Source organism: Sceloporus occidentalis, unplaced genomic scaffold (genome assembly GCF_023333645.1).
Source record: "Sceloporus occidentalis isolate IW3139 unplaced genomic scaffold, rSceOcc1.0.p SCAF_18, whole genome shotgun sequence".
Lineage (NCBI taxonomy): Eukaryota > Metazoa > Chordata > Lepidosauria > Squamata > Phrynosomatidae > Sceloporus > Sceloporus occidentalis.
Genome location: NW_028316998.1, coordinates 13,826,018 through 13,832,887, shown reverse-complemented (window position 1 = coordinate 13,832,887; position 6,870 = coordinate 13,826,018).

Sequence of the window (6,870 nt, the reverse complement as noted above, 5' to 3'; positions counted from 1 at the left end):
CATTTTTTTACATTTACATGAACATTTTCGCCTATGTGACCAGATTCAAGCTGACAAGGCCTTCAGTACCAATGACTAACTATATGGTAGAATTGGAGCTATTCAGTTGACATCCATAAAGTTAGAAAGTTTCAAAATCTGAAGATTGATTGTTTAATAAAGTCTGTATATTTAAAGCATTTTGAATGCCCACTGTGTCCCCTTAGCGGCTGTACATCAACAAAAGTAATAAATAAGCTTCCAGTACTAGAGATGTGAATAGCTCGGTTTCTTTCCTTTTGGCCAAAGAGGTCTCTAGCAAGCAGAACTCTCAGCTCACTTGCAAATTGATTTATACATACTGAGATTACCAGTAAAAATGCTTCATGTTTTGTCAGTATGACACCAAAGAAACACGTGTTAGAATCTCCTGTGTGCGTAAGATTGTTTTCTTATGGGGAGCCTTTTCCTGAGGCACGCATGATTTAAAGGATGATTGGCAGGAAGTACAGCTTAGAATAAATGATTTTTTTTGTAAATCTTTCACTTCTTTGCTCAGAATGAGGCAGCGGCTGGAATGTTCTCAGATGAAGCACTTTCCGAGCCGCACCTGTGGTTTGCTGGATGATTTTCTGAGCCACGGTTCCTAACTAATAATGAACTGACTATATGCATGTGTGTTGGTCTCAAATATTCTTGTCCAAATTGCGTAATCCAGTTTAAAATGGTCTGTTTCTCACTCATGTACTGCCATCTACTGACCACCAAGTGTCATTTCTTTTCATTTATGTTCATGGTGAAAGTATACTCTCAATAATTATTTCTTTCATTATCATACTGATGTTGTAGTTTTGTTATTTACAAAAAAGAGAGCCTATTTGTATGTATTGTATATTAATGCTATTTTTTTACAAGCTTGTAAGTGAGGTTGTCAAACAGACAGTCCCCAGGAAATGATGCCAACAGACCCCATTCACCAAAATGCGATAGAAATGGTTATTGGCCTAAGCCAATAAAATCATAGTAACTATATAGTCCACGACTGATGTACCATATACTAAACTTATTGTATACTCAATGGCTTATATAATATATATCACATTTTAATGGCATCTGAGCAAAAAAAAAAAACACTTTCAGTGAGAAGCATACTTACTAATTACTGTAATCAAGGAATATAAATAAATTATATTAATAAAAGCTGATTTTCAAGCCATTTCCCTCGTATTGTGGCATTATTCATTTTCAATTACCTAAAGGTTAATTTGGTTATTTAAATAAGTTCCATTAAATAAATATCTAGAAAACAAAGGGTTAAATCCTTCGATTGGCTCTTTCTAATGAGCTAACACAATCTAAAGAATGTATTCATTCTAAGGTCTGCTTATACTTATTACACACTTCTTTAAATCCAAGAGCTCCATCCACTCCGTGATGTTCTTCTACCACTACTGAAAATGATACAGACTCACCAAATTCAGTCAATAGTTAAATGCATGTTTGCGATTGGGATAAATAAAAAATATAGGGAAAAAATGATACCCAGCATTTTCCCAAAAGGCACTAATGACTTAAATAGAATACGTTGTACAGTGACTAGGGTGGACTTTAGAAAACATTAATCTCAGAATAAACCATAAGTAATAATTGTACATATGGTCAGGTTTTTGACTATCCTCACAAAACAGACTTTATATGTGTCTGTGTATAAGTTAATTTACATTGGAAGAGCCAGTTACTGGCTGCAGTGCGACAACAATTCTTAGAAAACTGTGCTTGAACACTGGGAACTAGAGCCCTGCGCGGGACTACTTTTTTAATCCCGCTCCCGCCTGCTCCCGCGGTTTTTAATCCCACTCTCGCCCGCTCCCGCAATGTGGGTGTGCCGCTCCCGCCACATTTGTGGCCAATCATGCCCGCCTCCTTACCTGATTTCCCGCGCAGTCCCGCGCGGCTGCCCTCGAGTTGTTCCCTCACGGCGTCTCTTCTCTTGCTCCGCCCAGGAACAAGGCGGAGTCACAGGAAGTGACGTCACATCACATGACTCCGTTTTGTTCCTGGGCGGAGCAAGCTAGGAGACACTGTAAGGGAGCAGCAAGAAGGCAGCTTTGCGGGACTGCGCGGGATTACCGGGACCCGCAGGTACAGTGTCTGACCGCCCGCTCCCGCCCGCAGCCCCAGCAAGACCGCCCGCGCCCGCAAGTTTTTTGGCGAGTCCCGCGGGACCCGCCTACCAGTGCAGTCCTCTACTGGGAACTATAAAACTATATGATTTAGTTTATCTGATTATTATGTATCAGTTCGGCAGGACTGTTTTAACTGAAATGTCACATAGGGTGTAGGACAGGTCTCACCTCTGGTGTGGATCATGAGATCAGAAGATCATTAATTGTGAGACTGGTATTACATTGTAGACAATCCTTATGGCCCTGGATTAATATAAGTGACAGAACTACATGTTACAGATATGACAAAATCATCAAACAGGAGTTTCAGTACATTGTAATGATTTGTGTAGCTCACTTACGAAGATGATTACACAGATGTTTCAATTGGTAGAAAAGTGATAGGTTGCAAAGTCAGTTTCCAATCATTCAGGTTAAAACAGGCTCCTACAGCAAAGTGCCTGGTAAAACAATTCATTAAGTACACCGTCACACAATTCTTCAAGCTTTTTGAAAGGCTTCAATAGATCGCGCAAATCATATCTGTAGCATTGGCAGTTGTTATGTCACAGTCCTATGTATATACATGAACACAGTTGTTAAATATTAAGTATTTAATTATTAAATTTAAAATTAAATTATTAGTGTTAAATACATAAACTACACTGCAAAATCCTTGCTATATATAAGTATATTATTCTACTGTTAAAAGCATTTGCTATATTACCCTAGGAACTCACAGTAGGCCCATTTTAACTAAGATATTTCCCACTCACTGGTTCTGGACTGCTAAAGCCATGATTTAGAGTGTTCTGAAAGCATGACATTTGCTTGTAATGTCATTGACCCCTAAACACATAATTTTCATGATCCCCACAAAAAAAAGGAAAACATGAGGATGACAAACTGGATTAATGTAATTTATGATTTCTAAACAGTGATAATGTCTGTAGATGTTATTAAACAAATTAAAATGCCTACAGGTTGGACACTCACTGGTCACTTTATTAGGTACACATTGCTAGTACTGGGTTGGACCCCATTTTGCCTTCAGAACTGCCTTCATTCTTTGTGGCATACTTTCTACAAGGTGCTGGAAACATTCCTCAGAGATTTTGGTCCATATGGACATGATGGCATCACACAGTTGCTGCGGATTTGTCAGCTGCACGTCCATGATGCAAATCTCCCATTCCACCACATCCCAAAGGTGCTCTATTGGCTTGAGATCTGGTGACTGTGGAGTACAGTGAACTCATTGTCATGTTCAAGAAACCAGTCTGAGATGACGTGAGCTATGTGACATGGCACATTATCCTGCTGGAAGTATCCATCAGAACATGGGTACACTGTGGTCAGTAACAATACTCAGGTAGGCTGTTGCATTTAAAACGATGCTCAATTAGTACTAAGGAGCCCAAAGTGTGCCAATTACACTACCACCAGCAGCCTGAACCATTGACACAAGGCAGGATAGATTCCTGCTTTCATGTTGTTTACGCCAAATTCTGACCCTGCCATCTGAATGTCGCAGCTGGAATCAAGACTCATCAGACCAGGCATGCGTTCAGAGATGGTTTTCTGCATACCTTGTAACAGTTGAGTTACTGTTTGCCCATTCTCCTCTGACCTCTGACATCAACAAGGCATTTTCGTCCACACAACTGCCACTCACTGGATATTCTCTCTTTTTCGGACCATTCTCTGTAAACCCTAGAGATGGTTTTGCGTGGAAATCCCAGTAGATCATCAGTTTCTGAAATACTCAGACCAGCCCATCCGGCACCAACAACCATGCCACTTTCAAAGTCACTTAAATCCCCCTTCTTCCCAATTCTGATGCTCGGTTTGAACTTGAGCAAGATGTCTCGACCACATCTACATGCTTAAATGCATTTAGTTGCTGCCATGTGATTGGCTGATTAGCTATTTGTGTTAACAAGCAATTGAACAAGTTTACCTAATAAAGTGGCCAGTGAGTGTACATTCAGAACTACATGAATCTATTAAATTACAGTACATGGTGATATAATAGGGGTTTATTTATAAAGAGCTATTTTGGTGTATAGTGTTACATTGATTGCTATGGTGACAGCACCACTTTTTACACTTTGCAGTAGATTTGTCCTTTATACACAAAGATCCCCGTACTTTCCTAGTACGTGATCTCTGATTTAGTAAAGAATTAATAATATTGTGTTCATATATTTATACCAGCATAAAACAGTATCTCTATTCAAGGACATTTGACTTTACAACACAAATCAGACATCCATGTAAGTCTCCATATATAATACAACCTCTTTTAACTCACTGTACAGCCTGTGGCCAGTGTTAACCAGCAAACAGTGACTGTTGTCTCACAATATATATTTAATCGAAGAGTTGAAAGAATACACACAATGGCCCAAGGTAGCCCAAACTTGTTTGATTTAGCATTACATAAATAACTGTTATATTATTGATTTGTACATGTGGCGGAATGCGTTTAGTGTTTGAGATCTGACAAAGATGGTTAAGCATAAGGTAAGATGCAGAGAATGTGTGTGATATAAAATGGAACTTGTTTTAAAGCTGGTGTACATTAAAAAGGCATTCTGTATCTTGTGTATGTCTAATCAGGTTTTACCAGTGTTAAAGCATGTTGAATACTATACAGTAAGCAGAATCGAGCAGCAAATGTATATATCAGTACTCCTACGAAGGTTTTGAGGCTAAGCCCTGCAGTGTTGTTGCTCTTTTATGCAAAGTCTACTATTATTCAAAAACACACTTAGATGTGCAAAGCCTCTGACTAGTACATATGCATAATGGCCAGCAATATTCATTATGCACAAAAGCAAACTCCTATGTCTCATATCCAACATTTAAGAACCAGTTTGTCTCTCTAGTGATTTTGAGTAATGGGATTTTTCTATTCCATTATCTCAAAATAATTCTCACTCTATAAGAAAACTAAGGCACAACTTACTTACAATGAATGGCCTTCTTTCTGGAGAAACTTGCCACTGTTGGAACCTCATAATTAATAGTGAAGTAGGTATCAGGATTCTGCCCTAGCCCTGCAAACTGTCAGGCGTGGCCGAATCCTGACACCTACTTCACTATTAATTAATGAGGTTCCAAAAGTTGCAAGTTTCTCCATAAAGAAGGCCAGAGCTAACCCAGATAATGCATAATTCATTTGGTGAATCAGAAGAAATTTGGCTAATTTAACTACACATCATACAAGGACAGCCAAGCTTTTCCATCAACAGCAGCTTATCCAGGTTGCCCCTACATAATATAAAATACACACAACTCTCCTGCAAACTCTCCATAAAGAGACCAAAGAGTGCCCCCACGTAGTCATAATACAATTAAATAAAAATGTTCAAAAAAATATTTAGCAGCCTTTAAAAAAATTGTATGTGTGAATGAGTATGTATTTATTTATGTATATGTGTGTGATAGCATGGATGTGTAAGTGGGGGGGAAGATGGCACAGGTAGACTGTTTGGGACAAGTACGGCACAGGCAAGCTGTTTGGGGGCAAATATGGCACAGGAAAACTGGAGTAAAGATGGCACAGGGAGCTGTCTGGGTGCTGGGCTGGTCTTTGGGGTGTGACCTGTGATCTATATCTGCAATTTAGGGTTTTCCATTCATTATTTATTTGATCTATACCTTCAATGATGAGCTTGAATGCGATTTTTCAGTTGATCTATACCTGCAAAGCTGGATTTGTGTGTTATTCACTTGCAATGCTATGTTTGCATGTTGTTATAAAGGGCCCGGGGTAGCACAGGTTTAAATAGGAACAAGGGCGGGAAAATCAACACTAGACCAATAGGATCGTGGATGACGTAATTGCGACCAATGCAAGCGAATAGCGTTTTCGCGAACGTCATTCATGGACGTGCAGTGTCTGTGTGCAATACCCGCGAGTGTCGCGGGTGTGCCACGTCGACACGCACATTAGAGGACGAGCGCCGAGGCTCGCATAACAATGTGCGCACGCTGTGGGCGTGGTGCACCGACACGCATGTCACTCCGTAGGCGTGCCATGTGACACGTGTTATTTATTTAATCTATATCTGCAAATACAGAGTTTATATGTCTTATTCGGGTGATCTATACATGCAATGCAGTGTTTCTATGTGTTGTTTTTATCTATACCTAAACTACATGAGGTAGGAAAAGAGAGGTGTGGTAAAGTGAAGGAGGGAACAAATGCACTCTTGGGGTGATGCACAGGCCACCTGAACACCTAAAGCTGGCCTTGATCACAACTCACACGTCCCTTTCGAGTCACTTGCCGGACCCTCACTATTAACTTGCTATGCAATTGGCATAGTATTGCGCTCCTCCCCTGCGCATGTGGCGTGAGGAAATCTCACGAGACTCTGGCAGTCTGGCAAGTAGTTTGTTTTTTGTGTTTTGGGGGTTTTTTTGGTGTTGGAGTGGAGGGTGTGATTGCAACCGAGGAAGCAGGTGCTTGCCCAGGGTCCAATAAATATGAAATATGGGCCTGTTTCCAGAAGAAGTGTCAGCAGCTAATCCAATGATGAAACATAAACAGGCATGAGATATGGTATGGCTATCCTGAATATAAGATCAGACCAAGGACTGATCAAGGTTTGAGTCTTTACATCAGAAAATGATGCTAAATTCTATGTTTCTTTCATTATGAGTACATACATGCACCTCTGTACTTGCTGACATGGAGGCATTTCCAGGATAATAT